Genomic DNA, 23,325 nt, shown 5'->3' on the forward strand with positions numbered 1-23,325 from the left:
CTTATAATTGGAACTGTTAATAGAAAACGCAACTACAACTGATAAGACATACTTACGAGTTGTGATCCACAAACAACAGATTGTCCCTAGAAAGTGGGAACTGCTCCATTTCAGGAGAAGCTTTTGTGCGAAGCATTGTTTTCTCTTAGGTTCTGGAAGCTGTTCTCCATATAATGTGCAGCACACTGATAACTTTGGAGTTATAATGTTCAGGAACAGTTTTTAAAATAAATTTGAACCACTCTTAAGTTCGTCAGCCTTAGGAAGGTCAAACAAATGAGTTTTGGGAACGGGGTGGAAAAAACAGTCTCTCTTTGACATAGCGACAACACTGTCTTCTCTAGCGCAGCTAAGGCACGTCTCCTTATTTGCGTGGGTGCGGATTATTTAAATGAGTAACATTATGACTTCACAAAGCCCAGAAAAAAAACCTGTGAACCAGTCCAAGCGAGCTGTTCGTTTTACTTCTTAGAGAGTGAATTCTGTTAAATAAAATATCTCCCTTTGAGCTTTGTACCCTTCTTTTAACCTAACCTGATCTTTTTATGCTCAAACAGCAACATTAAACAAACTAAAGTTGAAAAAGTGAAAAAGCATAATAGGACCCCTTTAAAACAAGAAAAAAGCAGCTGGCTTGGGAAGAATAAACCTCTATTCTCATGCAATTTAAGTAAATGTTTTAAACAGGTTTAGATATTTTCTACAAAAAAAAAGAAAAAAAAGATTTAAAATGTAGTGAATGCAGTGAATGAGCCATTCAAATAATTTACTTTATCAGTAATATCAGTCAAATGATTGTTCCATGATGTTCATCTGTGGTGAAAATTAAACGTGGATGAGGTATATAATATCTTTTCATCATTCAGTTTCTTCAGTTTTTGACATCTTGGGCTGAGAAATTGTCAATTGCTACTAGTATCTCACCCAGAACTTCTGTTTGTCAAAGTCACGCTTCCCATTAGGAAAGATCACGTTGACCTACGTTCAAGTCACCACAGCAACTATCAAAAATGGCCAGAGATCTCAAATGTTCAGTATATAGTGTGGTTTCTTCCATTTGTCTGAAAGATTATGATTGGACAGGCTGATGTGAAGTACCATTAAATAAGGGCGCGCTAAAGACATTTTGCTCTGAAAATTTTATGCCATTACACTGAAGTGGCTTCAATGGCAAATTTACAACTTCTGTTTTACATTTGAGCCAAGTAGCAGATTGGAAATGGCTGTGACCATCTGCATTGTCACTAACTTTCAAAGTTTACTTTTCAAAAAGATCAAAGTTTACTATTATTAAGAGAAGCAGACTTTAATGGGTGCTTGAGAGCCATTTGTTTCACACACACATGCTTTGCAAAGCATTTATCTTGATGAGCTTCAATCTGCAATAATGTTTTATCAGAGAAATGCACAGGTTTACATTTTTCATGCAGTACTTTTGAGACATCAGTAAAAGCAGTTTTATATTGCATTGTCACATTATGGATCCTCATGCAATGGAGACTGATTGTGTCGTTTTCAGCCTTAGGTGTTTAACTTTACAGTGAATGTGACTAAAAAGTATGTCAATGAATTGTGCAGAATGTAACAATAATAATTCCATGAAAAAACCTCAATAAATGATCATGTATTTTATACGATTATCTTGATTATGATAAATAAAGGAGATGTGTTTGGTTTGTTGCGTGTAATGTGGTTAAACTGTTTAATAACTTCTATCCGTTAATGAGCAGACAGTGAACGGTGCCAGTACAGTTTAAAGCGAAGAAGCCTGCAGCATAACAGGACTTTACATTAATAAAACACAGAGCCAAAATTAAATTTTTAATGTGCAAATTATACAAGCCCACCTCCTGAAAGCATTATCTGACAAATGGTAATTTCACTTTGAAATGTTATTGTTCACAATGACATGCTTCTGTTGTTTCCACCTCTGGGTCTGTTGACAGCTCAGTTGGAAAGTTATTTGACAGAAGACACACTATCAAACACAGACAAAAAACACTGTGCCTGCCAGCAACCTTGAAATGTATTGTTCCTCGTTGGTATTGTAATTTGCACATTTTAAGTGATATCCTGTCCTGTCTGGCTCACTCTGCCACAATTTTGAGTGTCAATACTTGTTGAAGTAAGGTGTGCTTTTACTTTTCGATCAGATTTACAATAATAAAAAAATCCCATAGATTTACATTGTAGAACTCAAGCCATATGCAGGTTCTACAAAACCACCTAGTAACCACATACTAGCAACGTGCCGAAAAAACCCAGTAACCTTTAGAAACTGCTTAGCAACAACATGGCGGTGATCGGTTGCACTTTATTTTACAGTATGTGTACTTGCAGTGTATTAGGTAACAACATGGGTTAAGGTTAGGTTCATGGGTAAGTTCAGGGTTAGTACCTAGTTATTATCCAGTTTTTATAATTATTATAAGAAGTACATAGTATGTAGCCTACAGCACATTCAGAACGGGACTGTAAAATAAATTGCTACCAATAATTCTATATCATTAAAGTCCTGTGGAGAGCCAAGCCACTGATCCAAATTTCCACAGTTCTATTGTTTATCATTGTTGTATTTCATGCCCACGCTTTCCATCATCAGTTCCTTAATTTAAAAAAAGAACAGCATATGGTTATGTCTAAAATGGTGGGAAAGGAAAACATATGGCTATAAAAGAGAATACAGAACAGCATGAAAGAGACACATTGGCATTCCTTCGGGAGCGGTTGGCAGTCGTCCTGCTCCTGACAGAATCAGCCTGGCATCAGTTTTGCTGTGAGCTGTTATGTCCCTCTGTTTTATTTCTGGGCCACTAAAACAGTTTTATACTGGTTTTGTTCACCTTGAAGGAGATGCAGAGTGCATACTTACAAGCTCTCTGGAATACTTGATTCTCATTGGCAGGGTTGCCAGGTCTGTGCAGCTAAAGTAGCCCCAAAATAGCCAATGCGATTTTCTCCGTCAGGGACCAAATTCTCCACTGAATATGTACATCTGGGAGGGGTGTTTTGGGGGTTGTTGGAGTGCCGAAATCATACATACAGGAGTGGAAATCAACCCTTGGAAAAACTTATCACTCGGCAACAACTTAAAATAGCCCAATTCTGCGGGAAAACTGCAGATTTAGCAACACCCCTCATTGGTCAATTTTTGTACAAACATTTTTGTATAATTATATGCACACTTAAGTATGCAATTGACTGTGGTAATTTTACACACATAGCTGTGCCAGTTTAATCACTTTCAGCTAATTGCAACTTGTTTCTCATAATTCTCACTTAATATGATCTTATTCTCCAGTGTGACTTTTCTTGTAATTGTGACTATATTTTACCTAATGTGACTTTAAATCTCAATAGTGACTTCATTTCTCATAACTGTGGTTTTAATATCTTTCAGTGTAACAATTTTGATTATTATAACTATTATAATTATAATATTTTGTCGTTTGTGACTATTTCACAATATAAGTTTATTTCTTATTTAAAAATTTATTTTGAGGCATAAATGGGCTTATATACCAGTCTCTTGTTAAATTAAATAATTTCAAAACTATATTTAAAATGTGTATAATTTAGAATAATGAAACATCTTTATTTCATTTGATAATTAGCTGTATACATCACATTTTTGCTGCATAAGTACTAAAACTGTTGTTCAAATCATAAACACTACTGTACAAAAGTATGGGGTCAGTAATTTTTTTTTTTTAATTAATACTTTTTTTTCAGCAAGGACATATTAAATTGATCAAAAGTGAAGACATTTATATGGTTTCCACAAGAGATCCACAAAAATATTAAACAGCACAACATTGATATTTCAACATTGATAATAATAATGTTTCTTGGTGTTTTCTTTCACCTTTTGTTCTACAAGTAATATTACCCACTTAATTTACTCAGAAATTCATAACCACAATGGGAAATTCCCCAAGGCAATCCGTGGCTTGAATGCTAATTATCTTGCAGGTTTTAGGACTACAAACAGCTCTGTGGAAATCTGCAGCGCTTTTGAAGTTATGCATGCACAGATTTTTTTATGGAATATTCTGTGGCTGGTTGCATAAACTGCCAAGATTGCTTATAACGTTTACAAGTCAGTTACATAAAAACATAGATTGGTCTAATTTGATACCAAAAAGTAGGCCTATGTCTGATTGCCCCTTGACTAACTGCTAGTTGGTTGTATTAGTATTTAAGACACAGTCTTAACATAATGGCTATGTTTATGCAACAATATGTGACTCTTCCTGCTGTCTACAATTGTAAGTATCTTCAGCTGTCCACCTCCATCTTCTCCATATGCATTACTCACACGTGAGCCGAGTCAGAGGGACAGCCCTGTTGAGAAATGAGGTCAATTGTCTTTTGTATTTTTATGTCATTTCCGCGAGGCCGCGCCACGCTCCTTCTGTCGACAGAGCGACTCTTGAAGAGCTTCTAATGTATGAAAATCATAAGCCAAATGGCATAGAATTATGATAATAAAAGCTATTTGGTGGACTCTGAAATTCTCCATGCCGTCTGCATATATTTCATGCTCAATCTGGGTCACTAAACACCCCACATCTCTAAGATACCATTTGGCTTCAGTTTCATCTTCTTAGAATAAAATATTATAATTAAGACTTGTTTGTGTTTTGATATGCTCTTTTAAGTCAATAGTAAGGAGCGCTTTGCATAATAATGACACATCCACTGGAACAGTTAGATCATCCCTGGATTATTTTAAAGCTTGTAAAAGCACATCCAGAAAGACAGGATTTTGAATAGGCTGTCTTAAATAAAGTTCTTGGTTTTTGCAGGCAGGTAAACAATGACGTCATAATGCAAACCTGCTTGTTAACTATTAATGAGCAGCGTCTGATTATGTCTTTTATTTGTTATTTTATATCCCGTCAAATCCCATTAACTCGTATGGAAATCAAACAGACTGCTCTGCATCTCATGATTTATAAAGCAACGCAGTCCGAGTCTGTGGCAAATGGCCTTGATACTTTAAGACAGATGATTTTCTTTATTCTCGTTCAGTTAAATTCTCTGTTATTTCCTCCTGTCTGGGCACCAGAGAGTTTCATTCATCTCTGTTGTTTATTATCCTTCCCACTGGTGTTCTCCCTTTTTTTAGAAGCATGTTTGCATCACTGAGTCCTTATTTCTGTTTTTTATTCCACCATAGATGTCTGTTCTGTTTGCTACCCCTGCATATTGTTTTATAATTAAAATGCAAATTTGTTCAAATCCACATGCTTTTCATTCTTCCATTTCTAAGGTACCTTTTACATGTTTGACATTTATCAACATTGAAAATGACAACATGAAATGACCCTATTTACTTACTTAATTCATGTTACTTATTTTTTTGTCATATTATAACTAATACTTTACTTTTCACCCATTCCACATCAACGATTCCACTTTGCTTCTTCCCCTCCCCACCTTTCAGGTCCGTAAAACCCACTATTCTCTGATCAATCAACTCCCAATGGAGGATCAGGTCCTAATCAAGTCCCATCCTAATTTTCATTGAATATCCTGTTTCACTTGGAAAAATGCCAATTACATCAGTAAGACTGTTGTAAACCAGTCATGTTCATGTTGACTTTAAGTATCTCAAATGCTAAACTATCTGGGCTATGGAAGCTGCCACGCAATTTAAAAATGCAAACAGTAATTGCGACTTTTTATCTCACAACTCACAACTTTTTTTCCCTCACAATTGTGAGTTATAAGTCAGAATTGTGTGATATAAAGTCGCAATTGAAAGAAAAAAGAAAAAAAGTGTATAGCCTATATCTCGAAATTCTGACTTTATAATTCGCAATTGTGAGGTTTATATCTTGCAATTCTTAAGTGATATACAAACAGTCAAAAAAAAAAGTCAGAATTCCGAAATAAAACATAATTTCGTTTTTCTCATGATTACGAGTTTATAAATCGCAATTCTGACTTTTTTTCTCACAATTCTGAATTTTTTTCCTGCGATTGTGAGTTTATATCTCGAAATTCTCCAATTTTTTTAAGAATTGCAAGATATAAACTCGCGCTCTTGTGAGATAAAAAGTTGCCTTCCTTTTTTTCTTGTTTATTCAGTGGCGGAAACAAGCTTCCATAGTGGGCCAACTCATGCTTACTCATTTTAAGTAAAATGCAACATGCACATCTTTTTAAGTGTCTACATTCCTTTACGTTTTAATTTGAACTGAATTTAAATGCCTTTGTGTAACACTTATTCAGTTGTGTTGTTCTTAGTTTAGTTTCCATGGACTTTTAGTTTGTTTTCATTAGTCACGTGTTCCGTTGTTTGAGTTTCCGCCACTCATCAGTTCCCACTGACACTAATCATTATCACAGCTGTTCGTCATTTAGGTTATCACCATGTGAATTTAAACTCCTTCACTCAGAGTTGGTCTGGTCTTGTTTGTGTTAGCGTATGTATTATCTGTTGGCTTGTTATTAAACGCTGCATTTGAACTTTATTCCTCCTCCTCATCATCATCATCATCTGTCTGGCTGACAATTTGTGAGCTATATTCATTGACACTTTTCCCCACATCTACTGTGTATATGAATTATTGCCATTGCTACACCAAAGAGCGTTTGATAAACAGAGATGATTTACCTTCATAATACATTCACACATCAGGAGCTATGTACAAAGATAATAAAATGATTTCCCCCCCATGTGATTAGAGAGAGAAAATCATCTTTCATTACCAAACAAATAGACATCAGCCTCCCAGCCTCTAAACTGTTGCTTGTTTATAACCCAGCGACAAGCTCTTTTTCCAGGATTGATTGCTATGAGCTCAGCATTTAATGTTGGAAAGATTCTCAGATGAGCGACTCAGAAGAGGATTTTAAGTAGGCTACTGCTAGTCTGGTTTGCTGGTTTTAGAGCAGTTTTGGGCACTTGTTAGCTGGGCAGGTTGAAAGAACCAGCTGAACACCATTGGCCAAACTTCAATAGCAAAAATGAATGGAAAAATATTTAATAAAATTACAAATGGCCAATTTCACCTTAGAAGATATGCCTATTTAGGTAGCTCACTAGATTTTGGAACAGAGCCATTTATGATATTTAAATATAAACACATTAATGCCACCTTTGTACCATAACTTCATAATATTGCTTGTTCAGGCCTTGCAGGATAAAAAAATCATTGAGAACCTATTTTTCCAATAGGTCCACCCATATATATATATATATATATATTTTTTTTTTATTATTATTATTACTTAATGTCTTGACTGAACTTAAATGTCAAGTTGGCATAATTTAAATTTTAATTAAAAACTATTCTTTCAGTGTAGGCCTATTTGAACTTAAAGCCCCTCTGAAGTGCCTTGGAACGTTAATAGTTATTTTTATCAAGTTAATTATTTTAGGACCAGGGGCTTTATAAAAGAAACATCCCATCCTGTCTGTTTGTTCATTTCAATTGGAAAACAGAAGTCAATAAGCTCACAATTAAGATAGAAAGCTTCTACATTTTACATTTACATTTATTCATTTAGCAGACGCTTTTATCCAAAGCGACTTACAAATGAGAACAATAGAAGCAGTTAAACTAACAGTAGGACAACAATATGCAAGTGCTATGACCCTTCTCAGTTTAATCTAACGCAGTACATGTTAAATTATTATTATTATTAATAAATAGAAGATAGTGTTAGTATTACTGGATCAAGTGCTGTCGAAAAAAGTGTCTTCAGCCGTTTCTTGAAAATGGCTACGGACTCAGCCGCTCTGGTTGAGTTAGGCAGATCATTCCACCAACAGGGAACATTCATGGTAAAGGTCCGAGAAAGAGATTTTGTGCCTCTTTGAGATGGCACCACAAGACGCCGTTCGCTTGCAGAGCGCAAGTTTCTGGATGGCAAAAGGGAGCAGAGCCAGTGGTTGTTCTGTAGGCAAATGTCAGTGACTTGAATTTGATGCGAGTGGAAACTGGCAACCAGTGCAATTTTGTGAGGAGAGGAGTGACGTGTGCTCTCTTCGGCTCGTTAAAGACCACTCTGGCTGCAGCTGTTCAACTGATCATCCATTACAACTCCAAGGTTCCTGGCTGACCATGATGGAGTTATGGATGACGAGCCTAGCTGAATGGTAAAGTTGTGATGAAGTGTTGGGTTGGCTGGGACCACAAGTAGCTCTGTCTTTGAAGGTTTAGTTGAAGGTGGTGGTCCTTCATCCAGCCAGAAATGTCTGTCAGGCAGGCTGAGATGCGAGCAGTTACCGTCAGATCATCAGGCTGGAATGAGAGTTAGAGTTGTGTGTCATCAGAGTAGCAGTGATAGGAAAAGCCATGTTTCTGAATCACAGATCCTAGTGATGTCATGTAGATGGAGAAGAGGTCCAAGAACTGAGCCCTGAGGCACTCCAGTAGCTAGATGTTGGGTCTTAGACACCTTACCCCTCCATGACACCCTAAAGGACCTAGGATTGACAGGAGGATCTAGTGGTTAACTGTGTCAAAGGCAGCAGACAGATCCAGCAGGATGAGAACTGAGGATTTGAGCTTCTCAGAGCTTCAATTACTGAGAGCAGGGCAGTCTCAGTTGAGTGTCCGCTTTTGAAACCAGACTGGTTGTTGTCCAGGAGGTTGTTCTGTGTAAGGAAGGAAGAAATCTGGTTGAAAACAACTTGTTCAAGTGTTTTCGCGACGAATAGAAGAAGGGATACCAGTCTGTAATTTTCTAGATGTGCTGGATTTAGAGTGGGTTTCTTAAGCAGTGGGGTTACCCGAGCCTGCTTAAATGCTGTGGGAAAGGTACCAGTGTAAAGAGAGGTGTTGATGACGTGCGTGAGTGTGGGTACAACTGAGGAAGAAATGGCTTGAAGTAGGTTAGTGGGAATAGGATCAAACGGACAGGTGATAGGACGATTGGAAAGGAGGCTTTGGAGACTTCTGCCTCTGAAAGCAGAGGAGGGTAGAATATGTGTGTTAGCTGGTAAAATGTGTGTGTCAGTTTGTGGATTGGTAAATTGGCCACTGATGGTGGTTGTTTTATTTATGAAGAATGTGGCAAAATCGTCAGCTGTTAGGGTTGAGAAGAGAGGAGAAGGTTTTGAAAAGCATGCAAGAGTCAGATTTGTTCATTTTGTTGTGTTAGTAAGTCATTTTAGCAGTAGAGATATTAGCAGAGAAGGAAGAGAGGAGGGAATGATAAAGACCAAGGTCAGTAGGATCTTTCGATTTGCGCCACTTCCTCTCTGCATAGAACGATGTTTGCGGAGAACATCAGATGACCAGGGGGCAGAGGATACAGCCCTATAGCCCCAGACTACAAACAGTCTATACAGCCCCAGATACAATTTTATTTTACAGTGTGGGCTGTCTCCCCCTGCATGACAATATTTCATGAATACTTTCAAGGTGTTGTTTTCATTTAATCTGTCCTTTTCCTCCCATGATACACAGTAATTTAATCTGGCAACTGTTATTGTGCCATTGCAGGTTCATTACACATGAGGGACTTCCCCTGGAGCCTGAACTGTCCATCAGCAGTCTCTGCAGTCTCCTGTTTCCCCTATTGCTTGTCACACCGTGCTCTTCCTTACACCAGAATGAAGCATCTGAGTGTAACCTCTGGTCAGCTGGAGTGCAGTCGACCAATGAGGCGAATAGACAGAGACATGAGATAATCCTCCCCCGATGCCTCATTAGAAGAAGAAGATGATGAGAAATATAAAGGAGAAATGACAGCAGGCTGATTGCACAGAGCAGAAAAAAACTTCATTTACTACCGTCGACGCGAAAAGGCCTCCAAATTGTTCCGTAATTAAAGCAGGAGGCGTAGTTATGCCTGTTTGAAATTCATACAGCGCGATGGGGTCTCAGGAGGAGCTTTAGTTTTCGTGTGGTATTGAGGCGCTGGTTTTAAACGTTCAATCAGCACGGTGAATTCAATAGGGAAAGCCCTCGGGTCTGCAGTCGTTCATGAACTGCTGCTCTCCTGCAATAGTGGACCCGTATCCTATTCTCCCAGTGTTTTGTTCTATGTTCCCCAACATATTAACAAAGACTTATTGCCTTCGAATGCAATTATCTGCAAAGCTGCGGAGGACATTTAACCCCACACTTCGGTAGGCAGCATGGTAATCCACAGGAGTTTAATTAATCAAAAAGTTATACTGTTTTGCAGAGTGGGGGCTGCGCTTCAGATCAGTTTATGACAGTGGATAAATCTCGTTCCCTCTTGCCTACGCTCTTTTGCGGCGGACTAGTTAAAATATTAATGGAGCTCATAGGCTTTGGGACATCTTCCATAATGAATACATGATCATCAGAGACTGATTTCTGGCAGGGACTGAATTTTTCAATCCCTAAAACTGATTGGTCTGTAACAATTTGCTATATTTTCCCCTTCCGTTCTCATCTCCTGTCTGAATCATGACTGATAGACGTGGATATTAATTGGAATGGTGGAGTAGAATTGTGTGGATAGGTGAGGAAGGGGCTGTGCTTGGCCAAATTAGAAGTGCTGTCACTCATCAGATATCGTACACCAAGACTGCAAGGCAAGACGGCGGCATAAGAGTCATTCCTGGAGATGATTCCCTTTCCAACCGAGGTCATGCAGGTACAAATTCTGATTTATTTTGGGAGGAAATCTAGATTTTATATATATATATATATATATATACTGTATAAATGTTATGAACTTTTATTCTTTATTTTATTTATATATTTTATTTATTGCAAATGTTTATTATATTTTGCGAAGAGACATCTTTAAAAAAAAATCTTTTAAATTAATTATTCCAAACTTTTTACCTGTAATGTAATTTTTCTATTATTAACAGCTCAATGTAAAATAAAAAACTTCTTAGAGATTCATAATGATTGAGATTCAGCGTTTGTCACGTGATAAAAAGTGCTGAAACCTAATATAGACCCATTTCTTTTCCCTGTTATTAAATGCTTCTCATCACTGTCAGGTCTCTGGTGGATAGAAGGGAGGACTGGCACATCCTATACACATTCAGCCAAATAATGTGTGGACTGGAAAGCGATTTTGAGTGACATTTCAGCATTGACTGAGCCAGCAAGTTGGACTGATTGCTGAGCAAACCACAGAAATTAAAGTTATCTATCATCCATCCATCCGTCCATCTGTCTGTCAAACGTGGAAATATTTTTAGAAATAAGTTTCATCTGGCTTGTTTGTGCTGGGAAGGATTGATTTATGAACACTGTACCAGATCACTCGATGAATGCATATAGATTAACTGCATATAGTTTATCCGACACACATATTCACACAAACCTGAGGAGAGTGTGCATCTCAACCACAGCAACCAATTTCTGGGAAAACACGTTGATGAGCCCGTTTCCACCACACACACACAAACACATACACTGCAGGGAGAGACACATGTTAACAGAGTGCAACACAAATAGCCATTTAATCACTGATCTCTGGTGCTGGAAGGGTTTGCAGTGCAGGAAGGCGAGACACTGCTGTTATATCTGATGCAGATCTGATCAGATTCCCCACATCCATCCATCCATCCATCCATCCATCCATCCATCATCTATCTAAGCTTTTATTTTAGTGTTATGTGTTTATGTGCTTTTGTCATTTTTATTATTATTATTTTAATATTAGTGTTACTCATTTTAGTGCTTCTTTTAACTTATTGTATTTAAGTTACCAAGGTTTTTTAAGTTTAATCCGTCTAATATTTTAATTTTAATTTTATTTTATGTCATCTTTATTTCAACTAACAAAAACATTTATTTACAGTTTCAGTTTTAGATAACAATAACAACACTGGCTACTACACATTTGTTTGAGTTTATTCTCATGCCACCTTACTGAGTTGACACTTTTATCTAAGAACTTCTTTAGTGAGGGAGCTTCAAAGTTAGTGGGTCAGTGAACCTTGCAGGCCTTTGAATTAAATCCCAACCTCAAATACAAAATTAAATCAAATCCAGAGGGAAAAAGTTCTTCCCTTTGAGCCAGAAAGGTTTTAAGCCCCCTTGCAGAACCCTTAATGCTTGAAATGTGTCCTCTGTAATAAAAGTAGACTCGGCGTCCTTTGAGATTTAGAGTTGTGTAATTTCAGCATTCACACAGCGAAAGCTCTGAGATCCTAACGCTGCGCGTATATTAGTCCCTACACATCTGTGGAAGAATAAGCTCAAATGCAACCATATATTAGTCCTGAATCTCTACTTTATTTGAACAGTATATCTATTTTAAACATCTAAAACTGTTCAAATTAGAATTGGAATTGCACATTGACGGCAGAATGGCAGCGATGTGCAGGTGAAGGACATGAGAGCTGGTCAGTGTTTCAGGAGAAGAAACTCCCAAAGGCTCACAGCTAACAATAGTCCTGTCGTTGTACTTGCAGTTCTCTGTTGGTCTGGCCTTGGTTAAAACAGGGAATTTAACTAATAATGCTCAAGGAACAGGTGTGCTTTTTGAGCTGTTGTTTTACTGTCAGATGTTTTCTTCATTTGTAGTACTGTATAACATGGTACACTGATTGCATCAGTTGGTAAACCATTGTGCTTTACTCATGGTAATTTAGGATTAATCTACCATTCTCACTGACAGTTTAAAAAAAAAAAAAAAAGCTACTTTATAGAAAAAGAGCTATCAAAAATCGATTAATTTGATGAGTTTAAATGATAAAATAAAATATTTAATTTAATACATGAAATTTTACTGTAAATTGTATAAAATTGCTTTAAGTTCCTAATTTGTAAGTCACTGCATAAAAGAATCTGCCACGTGAATATATGTAAATAAATTATATATTTTTAACTTTTAGTTCAATATTTATATATTATATATTTTGGAATATTATAATATATATATAATGTATGTACACACACATATATATATATACATTATTGTAAATAACTCAGAATCACAGTATGTATTTTAATTTACAGTGATAATGTATATTATATTTTAAAAATGTACTTTACAGTAAAATATTGTTAAAATAGTTTTTGTGAGTAAAAAATGTAAATCATCTAATAGTTTCCAGTGAAAAACAGTAAAAAAAAGAAATCCATTTCTAACAAATCACCTTTTTAATTTTGGATTTAAATTGTAAAATTTATCTTCTTATTTAATTTATGCAGATTATAATGTTTTATGTTTCATTTTACGTTAATGTTTATAGCATTATTTTAGTGCCTCTGTCTATTGATTTAAGTAGTTCAGGTAGGTTAATTTACTAACGTTATATCAGTCAGTTTAACAGTTATTTGGACATCACTGTTTTCTTTCAAATCAATTTCTGGCAACAGCAGCTGCCGGTTTCGTACAGTGAATGTTTTTAAAGGTGATGGTAATGCTATTTTGAAAGGATATTCTGAATCCTCTTGTTGAAAATCAATCAATGCTAAGAGAATCTCAGCACAGGGGCTTTAATTTCAGCCCTGTGTTCCCTGTTGTTCTGGGTCATGCAAACAGAATGAGACCCAGAGATGCTGCAATTAGCCTTAAGCTCCACACATGAAGGACACTTCTCTTCTTGTTCAGTTGTAGGTCTGTGCCCAGCATTTGCATGATTTAACATTTGGAGATGACAGGAATAAATAGCAGATATCTCCACCATGTAATTGCAGCCACAATCACTGGGCAATGGCATTTGCAGTTAACCGATGCTCTCTCTTGTTTCTAAGATGTGCCTGGCATTAAACACCAAAGCCTGATATGCTTGCAGCTTGCTGGTCACGTTGTTAGACCATCGAGGAGGTCAAGAGGGGGGTGAAGGGATGTGAGGAAAATGAAAAAATTTCTTCCAATTGACTTTCCCTCCCACACAAACACACACACACACACAGACCTGGAAGCCGAGGCCCAGACTGGTTTTAGAGAGAAATCTTTATGCTGACTGTGATTTTAGCTCCGCTGCCTCTATTACTTTATATACTGCCAATGTCATTTTTTTCTGCTTTCAGCAAAATAATGGGTTGCCCGCTTCCTTAGCTCACATTAATGTAGCTTGCATTGTATATGTATATTACAATAACATTTGCATCTGTCTGGGCTCTAATTATTCATAAGTGATTAAAAGTGACTTGAATATGTAATAATAATGTTTAACTGGCATAGCATAGCAAGTTTCGTATTTGTAAGCTTTGTTCAAATCTTATTCTCTGTTTCCAGTGGATTATTTAAATCTTAACTTTCACAGGATGCTAATTTGAACTGCATATGAATAATCCACATTAGTTTGCTAACTAGTAATGTTTATTCTGGTTTTTTAAAAAGTAGTCTGGCCCCAAAAGAATGTATAAAAGCTTCAGTAAAAAACTTTTCATTTTGTTAACTTAAAAAGAATTTAAAAATAAAATTATTGCATGTAAATTCACTGAGTTATTAAATTACTTGTGATGTTCCTCACTTGTAAGAAGATTTGAATAAAAGCATACTGAACTGAATTATAATTTAAATAGAAGAAATTCAACATAGTCTTACCCCATGTTTTGTGTCACTTTAATTTGGACTAATTATGCCTGCTTTTTTCCCATGATATGGTGCGTTGAATATGTATTTTTCCTCAACTGATTAGACATCTATTACATATAATTCACGACTGTCAAAACAATTAACACAGCCATCATATAACACTGAATTTATAGCAGCACAAAATTATTCCTGATAACATCATAAAAATACATTTGCAAAAAAAGTATCTATTTTTTTCTGGAAATGCTAGATATGTTTAAATAAATAAATAATTTAAATTAAATTCTGCCCATGTCTGCTATCTCAATTCGAATTCAGGAACTGAACCCTGCACAACCCTGCTGATCTTATACCTAAACTCAGAGGGAGCTTGAAATATTTATATTTATATTTCCTTGTATAAGGCTATATATAAAACAAAGAATGCGGACAGATGCCATCTTTACTTCCGCTACACTGAATCAATCTAGCACCGGTTACATTCCCAGCATTGTCACTTAACATCTGCAGAGTTGATGCCGCCAGAATGCTTTCGATTTTCACTGCTTTCATTAAACACATCTGCAAATTTCTGTTATCTTAGCAATAAATGCTAAATCATCATCAGTCGTATCTTCCTGCTGTGTGTTGTTTCCTGTCTGGATCAGTTTCAGTCTGGCTTGTTGTCCCCTTAATTGCCTCTTTACACACTGATTGACCCAAATGAAAATTGTTTGGATGGAGGGGCGCCAATGCCCTTGAGGCCAGACGGAATCGGTTAAATGAAATGAAAATGACTTGTGAGAATTGGTTTGCTTAAGATGAAATAATCTTTCAATATGTGAAGTGTACACTTGCACTTACTAGGATTTCCTTGCACAACTGTAAATACAACACAACTTCTTCTTTTCTTTTTGTGTCAGCATATGTCAACTCAAGTTAAACAACTGTTTGAGATATTTAGATATTTTCCCTCACTTTAAGTAATCCCTTGTTCTAGCAATACTAGAAAAACATGTATGATATGTAAAATCGGGTTATTTTGTGAACACTGTACAGTTATCTGTTTGACTGTGGTATCGGTTCAATACATGGACATGAAAATCAGTTTTAAACTCATTCAGTAAAATAAGTGGCAATAAATGTAACAAATATATATTATCATTCAAAAAATTTTGAAAGAATTGTTTTATGCTTACCATGGCAGTATTTATTTGATCAAAAAATATTTTACATTGAAAAATTACTACAATTGTTTTCTATTGTAATATATTTTAAATTATAATTTATTTGTGTGATGCAAAGCTGAATTTTCAGCATCATTACTCCAGTCTTCAGTGTCACATGATCCTTAAGAAACTATTCTAATATGCTGATTTGATAATCATCAGTGCTGAAAACAGTTATGCTGCTTAATATTTTCGTGGAAACCATGATGATTATTTTCCAGGATTCATGTAAAAATCTTTTGTAACACTAGATTTTACTGTCATTTTTGACCAATTTAATGCATTTGTGCTGAATATATGTATTAATATCTTTCACCAAAAAATCTGACTGACCCCAAATTGTTAATGATATGTTTATTTAAACTAAATTTAATCCATTTTATTAAAATATTTCTGACAGTTATTTGACACTACTTTTTTATCTGACAGTATTGTCCGATATATAGAGTGAAATGCAAGGAAAAACTTTTGCAGAGTGTGTGTGGCAGAAGAGATTGCAAAAGCCTAATTTAACTAAATTAGATAGCCAAACGACTGAAATGGCTTCAGTCACTGTCCTGATGGTGTATATGGAGAACTGTTTATACTGTGGCTTCAGTTGCCCCTGCTTAAAACACCTGAAATACATCCACAGAATCCTCAAAGGCTCTGAACTCGGCAGCATCAGACTTTCGGATGCTCTGTGGCTGCCAAGATTTAAAGTGTCAGACTTTTTCATTTCATGCCACAAAATGACAGATCTGTGTCCTTGTCTGTGAATCTGAAAGAGCAAATGTTGGTCTTTGAAACGAGATCTTGATTCGCACAGATTGGCTGCAGCCTCTTGTTATAGCCTTGATGTGCCTTGTTCTGTCAGAGTTTTTAATTATTCCTTTGCGTAAATGGAAAGCCAATTTTGCACCGATGTTCTCATTATACTCGACAGGGTTGGCGTGGTTTTGAAAGGATAACATTTAGCGCCTTTGTGTTTAGAAATTGAGGGGCAAGAGAGAATGAGAATGAGAGAAGTCTATACCAGTGTGTGTTGATATTCTGAGGATGAACTATTGAAGTGAGACTACAGCAGAGTGTGTGTGTGTGTGTGTGTGTGTGTGCGTGTGTCCTCTAATGACGCTATAGGCCACTTTTGGTCATTCTCAGTGCAGTGTGAGGCCTTGAGCATAGTTAATCGAAAAGGCAGTGAAAGCTTCAATTTTTTTGCAGCAAAAGCTCTGGATGTCATGGAAACACATTGCACTTTCTATGCATTCCTGTTGTGTATGGCACTAGCAACGGCAAGGTGGTGGGTTCCATTCCCATAAAATGCATGAACCGATAGAATGCAGTGCAAGTTGCTTTGAATAAAAGCATCTGCCAAATGCATAAATAAAATACTGACTGACATAATCATTAATGTCTGAAACGTTCATTTCCATGACCTCCAATATCCTGACACAAAGTTACACTTTAAAGGTAAGATTATTTATAGAATGCACAGTTTTTATGCACAGTGGAAATTCAAAGTGCTTCATGCATGTAAAATAATAATAATAAAAACGTTTAATTAATAGAATTGAATATCACAAGTCAAGTAAAATTGGAGTGAATTTTATTTTAATAAAAAAAAAAAAAAATTTGTTTAAACTAATTAACTTTATTTATGTATTTATTTATTTTTAGTACAAAACATAAAATGTATCTATTACCTGACAGATTGACTCTGTAAACAGTCAAGTAAAACTAGAGAAATTAATGAATGAAAAAAATAAGTTTGTTTTTTTAAACTCTATGTTTCAAGTGCGTCTGTGCATCAGTTTAACAAGGAATACTCTGTGACTAGATCTGTTTAATGTACTAGTCTGTATATGATATTTATTTATTTATTGGTATCTTAAGATATCACATCAGCACTTGACTGTAAACAGCAAAAACAAGTCAGGGGGAGTGTCAGAACCCTCTTAGCCAATCAGTATCACTCTCTACCTGTCAGTCATTTTGCATCCTCAGGATAGAGCATGGATGTGGTTGCTTTGAGTCTTCATAATGATTTTTATGGAATAATACAATTTGTTTAGGGTAGATTAAATGCAATATGTGTAGATAAGATTTATGTATTCTGCTTATTCCTTTTGTGTTCTAGAGAATAAGCTAACACCATGCATATTTTGAGTGATATGAGGGTGAGTATCTGGATAATAGAGTGTCTTTTTAAGGATATTTGCATATATATATGTATATTAAGGGGACTCTTTGAGAGAAAATGTCAGCAAAACAGAGAGGTCACATGTAGTGCAGGTCACATGTCTGAGTCAGATGGAGGAGGATGATTAAGAAGAGACGGAAGAGAGATTGGGCTGATTCAGTGAGAGAGAAGCTAATGTAATATAGATAATAATCTCATACTTCCTGTTTGATCTCTTGGGGGGTTGAAGTTGCTTTGCAATAATGAAGCGATTATTATAGCCTATTGTCATTTGGTGCTCAATTAATGTAGTGCAGGGACCTGATTTCAGTGAGGGGCTGTGATGATATGACATGCTTATTGAACAGTGTGTGAAATCTGATCATTAAAGCCTATCAGACAAATTAGTTTAATCAAATTTATGTATGGCCTTCAAATCTTTCATTGTTTTGCTCCATTTCTCTTTTTTTCTCAGCCTGCCCTTTTCACCAAAGCAGTTGCAGGGCTTTTTTAAAACCGCGCAGACACACAGGCACATACTCACGTACTGAAGCAATGGCGCTGACAAGATTTGTTCTCTTTCATTAACTTTCACTGCCTAAAGTGTGTTCCATTTGCAAAACAACTTGAATCATTAATGCATGAGGTATTTTGACAAGAAAGCAGCCTTTCTTTTAGCCATGTTAGAATTAGAACATCTAAAACCAAATGTGAAGTGAAGTGTAAAGAGGGTCAGAGACCGAACAAAACACTGTTTGTGTTAAGAAGCATCAAAATGATACCCATCAATCTGCTTTCAGATATTTGTCGGCAGTTACACTCCACATATTCTGTCACATTTTAGTATGTGCCATTAATATATTAAACTAGGCATTAATATATAAAAGTGATAATTAAGCCAAAAATTAAACCTCTGTCATCATTTACTCACTCTCATGTAGTTTGAAACCTGTATGACTTTCTTTCTTCTGTGCATTTTTTTTTTTTTGTATTGTATATACAGTGAAAGTCAATGGGGTCCACTGTTGTTTAGATCCCGAAATTCATCAAAATATCTTTGTTCACTGAAATATTATTACAATCACTTTGTTCACATCAAAATATATTTGTTCAAAATATGTGTTCACTGAGGAAGGAAAGTCATACAGGACAGGTTTCAAATGAATTGACTGAATTTAAAAATTTTGATGAATTATCCTTCATGTTCTATATGTTTATAGGATACCAAAGGCTCTAATGCTGCATGTGTAAACATCATATTAGTAATTTAAATAAACATGTTTTTTTGTTTTTTTTCTCTGAATGCTATAGTCATGTATTATTGAAGCTTTAACCTTCTGTTATATCATTACGTTTGCATGAACTTTTAAAGAAGGTATTAGTTATTTAGTATAGTAAAAATGGGTAGCACTTTATTTTGCAGTCTTGTACTTATTACAGTTAATACTGTAGACTAGGTAATAACTAGGTAACCCTGAACCTACACCTAAACCTCACATATTGGGTTACCTTATATTACCCAGTATTTGTAAGTATGTAACACGTAGTGTAAAATAAAGTGCAACCTAAAAATGATACTGTTTTGAGTCAATTATAGGTTTGACTTCATTCTTTTCATCAATCCGATTTCTGTCCCATTTACACCAGTCTAGGCAAATGGGAAAAAAATTCTGTACTATATAGAAATGCTGTTCTGTTTGGTATGCATAAAGTTTGCATATGGGGCCGTAAAATCAGATGCATTTACACTTGGCCAAGCCATGCCTTTTGCTCATCTCAAACCACCTCTTGACACTTGGTCTTTTCATGATTTGATAGCTATGCGATCAGCAAAAATGCAAGTGACCAAGAGTAACTACCACTTTTGACCCCAGCAAAAACATTTTGTAGAAAAATACAATAAAACAACTGGTATAAGTGTACAATACATCTACACTGCCTGTGCCCACACAGATCGTTTATTACACCATGTTGTAAATGGACATTTTTGAGTGTTAGGAAAAACATGCTGTTTTCGTGCATGTATCTTTAAATGCAAATGAGCTGCTGCTCCCCACCCCGCTTTCCAGAAGAGGGCGGAGCCTACAGCTCGCGCCTCAGATACTCTGCCAAAAACTAACAAAACATCTGTTTGTTTGGTTTTGATTATCATCTTTATCACGGTCCCAGTCACGCTCACTTGATATTGCAGTTCTTCATCATCATGAAAGTTTATTATCTGCATGCGCTTTAAGCCATATCAGTCTAAACTTCTGAAATATGGTTTTCTGAGAGCATACACCCGAAGCACGTGCACATAGGCTGGATGTCAGACGGTAGCGTCATGTGAGTATTAAACTAAGTTCTCTCAGAGAATGTCTCTTTTATGTGTTATTGCGCTTAAACTGTCAAATACAAACAAGGTTATGTAAAAAACACACAAAGTTCACATAAACACAGTCAGTTATGTCTGTGAACATAATATCAAGTAAAGAAGTCGCATGTGTATAATTAGATCTGTATACTGAAGTGAAAGCAGCGTAATATACAGGACCTACTGCAATATATGCTGTTAATATGAATCAAACAACAAAAGAAAAACAGAAAATCACTCATTGTTCTTGACTGAATAACTTTAGTAGCTTTAATAAGAATATATTTATTACTTGAATGCCACTGTTAAATGCTCTGGGGCAGAGATAAACATGGCATACTATGTACAGCTCACTCAGGGCGGGTCTATGCTAATAGGGCAGAGTCCGTCAGCAGTCGTGGGCGGGGCCTAAGCATATGTGACGTCACCTTGCATATAAACTGAAAACGCTTATTCTGAGACACTGCTTATGATTTATGGGATAAAAAAAAAACAGAGTGGGTGGATTATAGGGTGGTTGTGTACACAAACTGCTGACACACATTTATGTTCAAACACCATGTAATAGGTCCCCTTTAAATATTAAGTATGTTTTTGGAGCTTTTAAAATGGCCTTGGAGTCTCTTTCAAGAGCATGATGGTTAAATTCCTAAAATATTACAGAGAAAATTGCCTTTGTAAGCCTTCTGATTTTAATTTGTTGCTTTAATGTTGTAAGTAGCTTTTACCCATCAATGCACGTGGCTCAGCACTTTTGCACTAATAGGACGAAATTTAAAACAGCCCGTCTCATCACAGTCACATCTGCACTTGTACACGAGGGCATGTCTATTTGTGTCACTTAAGTCCTTGTATTATGTAATTTTGCAGTTAGATTAAGCCTCTGAAGTGTCCACCAGGTCATCCATGTAATTATGGGGAACATGGCTGTTCGTCAAAATACAAATCGCCTTTCACTTGATAGCTATCTGCCCTTGTCTCAACCCTCTCTCTCTCAAATTACCTCCCGCTTATTCATTCCTCATACGTCTCTGGCCACAGAAGGAAAAAGCGGTTATGCATCAAAGGAACCCTTGAAGGCAGAGACTATAGAAGACTCATTTCCAGCATTTAGGCATGTACAGTCATTGTGATGGGCTATTTGGGAGTGATTGAGACGGAAATGAAGCCGCAGTGGGGGCTTCCACATTTCACTGAGACGATATTTAGAGAGCTAGTGCATCTTGCTGTGTTGTTGAATGAACATTGTGTTTCTCTGGATTTTAAAAGGCAGAGTAATAGGGCTAGACCAATTTCCTGGGAGGCAGGATTCGTTTTTCCAGTTCAAGTCATTGTATTTACATACAAAAGTACTTCTTTTTTTTTAAAGCAAATAATTGTTTTGCCCGGATAATATTTATTTGTTTGATTTTCATTTTTCAGTTACATTTTGCAAATGTTTTAATGAATATTTCTTACTACAGGAATTATACATTCTCATTTCTGTCTTATACAAAAGCTCAATGGTTTATTGGGACAAGAACACTGATTGCTGCTCGCATGACTGTTCCATGTCAAAAAGGTATTATTTCAATTTTGCAAAATGATAACTTTCTACAAATTCGATAAATGACCCTCATATCTTTTGAAAGGCTGGAAGGTCCTTTGTAACTTTTTCTATAGCAAAAGCAAGTAGCAAACCATCAAGTTGAAAAACTGGGCTATTGTATATTTGGATTGCAATGAAGAAAAATTTATAATTTTTATTTATTGTTGAGGTTACAGTTTCCTGTAAAGAGTCCAGTAAACCAAAAATAGTTAAATAGATGGACTCTATGTTTCCCATATTTAATACATAATAACCATGTAGCTCTGAATCTGTCTAATACAGAAGCTGTGATGTACAACCTCATTATACATTTATATATTTGTCTAAAATGTGTATTGTTTTAAGGCTGCATTTATTTAAACAAATACAGTAAAAACAGCAATATTGCGAAATATTACAATTTAAAATTAATTTGAATATATTTTAAATTATTTATTCATGTGATGGCAAAGCTGAATTTTCAGCATCATTACACTTCAGTGTCACCTGATCCTACAGAAATCATTCTAATATGCTGATTTGCTGCTCAAGAAATATTTCTTATTATTATCAACAATTGTGCTGCTTCATATTTTTATGGAACCATGAATTTCAAGGTTATTTGATTCTTTGAATGTTTAAAAGAACAGAATTTATTTGAAATATAAATCTTTTATAAAAGTTTACTCTCACTTTTGATAAATTTATTGTGTTCTTGCTGAATAAAATTATTATTATTATATATTTTTTTAAACTTACTGTCCCCAAACTTTTAAACAGTTATGTATATAGAGATATCTCACTCACATGGGAAATGTTTAGCAGAATACAATGAGCTGGGTGTTAATTCACTGTCAAGCTCCAAAGAGGATTTAAAAAAAAATACCACGCTAAAATTTGTAAAACATGAAATATAGATCTTTATATTATAGTCCACATATTACTTCAGACATTGTTCTCATGTTTAACACTTGCGGTAAGTAATAAAACTGGCCTGTGATGTCAGATATTGGAGGAATTACCTTACCCTTACCCACTTTTATAACGGTAATATGTGCACCATGGAGCAGGAAAAAAGTATATAGTGCCATTGTCAGCGATTGCAGCTATTATCTGCAGATAATATGAAACAAAATGTTTTTTGTGGACATAATAAATATACCTTAAGGCTTGAGCTGTAATGGAAAAGTGAAGTACCCCACATAAAGCCCTGAGCTCAACACAATGGTGTGCATTCATCATAGTAAAAGTACCTGCATGCTTTTGCCATTTTAAAGGTGCTCTAAGCGATGTCACGTGTGTTTTAGGCCAAAACATTTTTTGTCACATATAGCAAACATCTCCTCACTATCTGCTGGCTGCCTGTCCCCTGAACACACTGTAAAAAAAGTTCTCTGTAGACAGCCCAGGCTCCACAAATGGCAAGAAAAACAAACTGGCCCAGCCTGGACCACGAAACATAACAAACAGTGTTCCAGCCAATCACCGACAAGAATGATTTGGGGGTGGGGGTTGGGGTGTTAGTGCGCGTACACATGAAGGGGAGTGGAGGAGAGAGAAGCATGAAGAGGGAAGTTAGCTAGAG

The sequence above is a fragment of the Abramis brama genome (genome assembly GCF_963993115.1).
Source record: "Abramis brama genome assembly, chromosome: 17".
NCBI lineage: Eukaryota > Metazoa > Chordata > Actinopteri > Cypriniformes > Leuciscidae > Abramis > Abramis brama.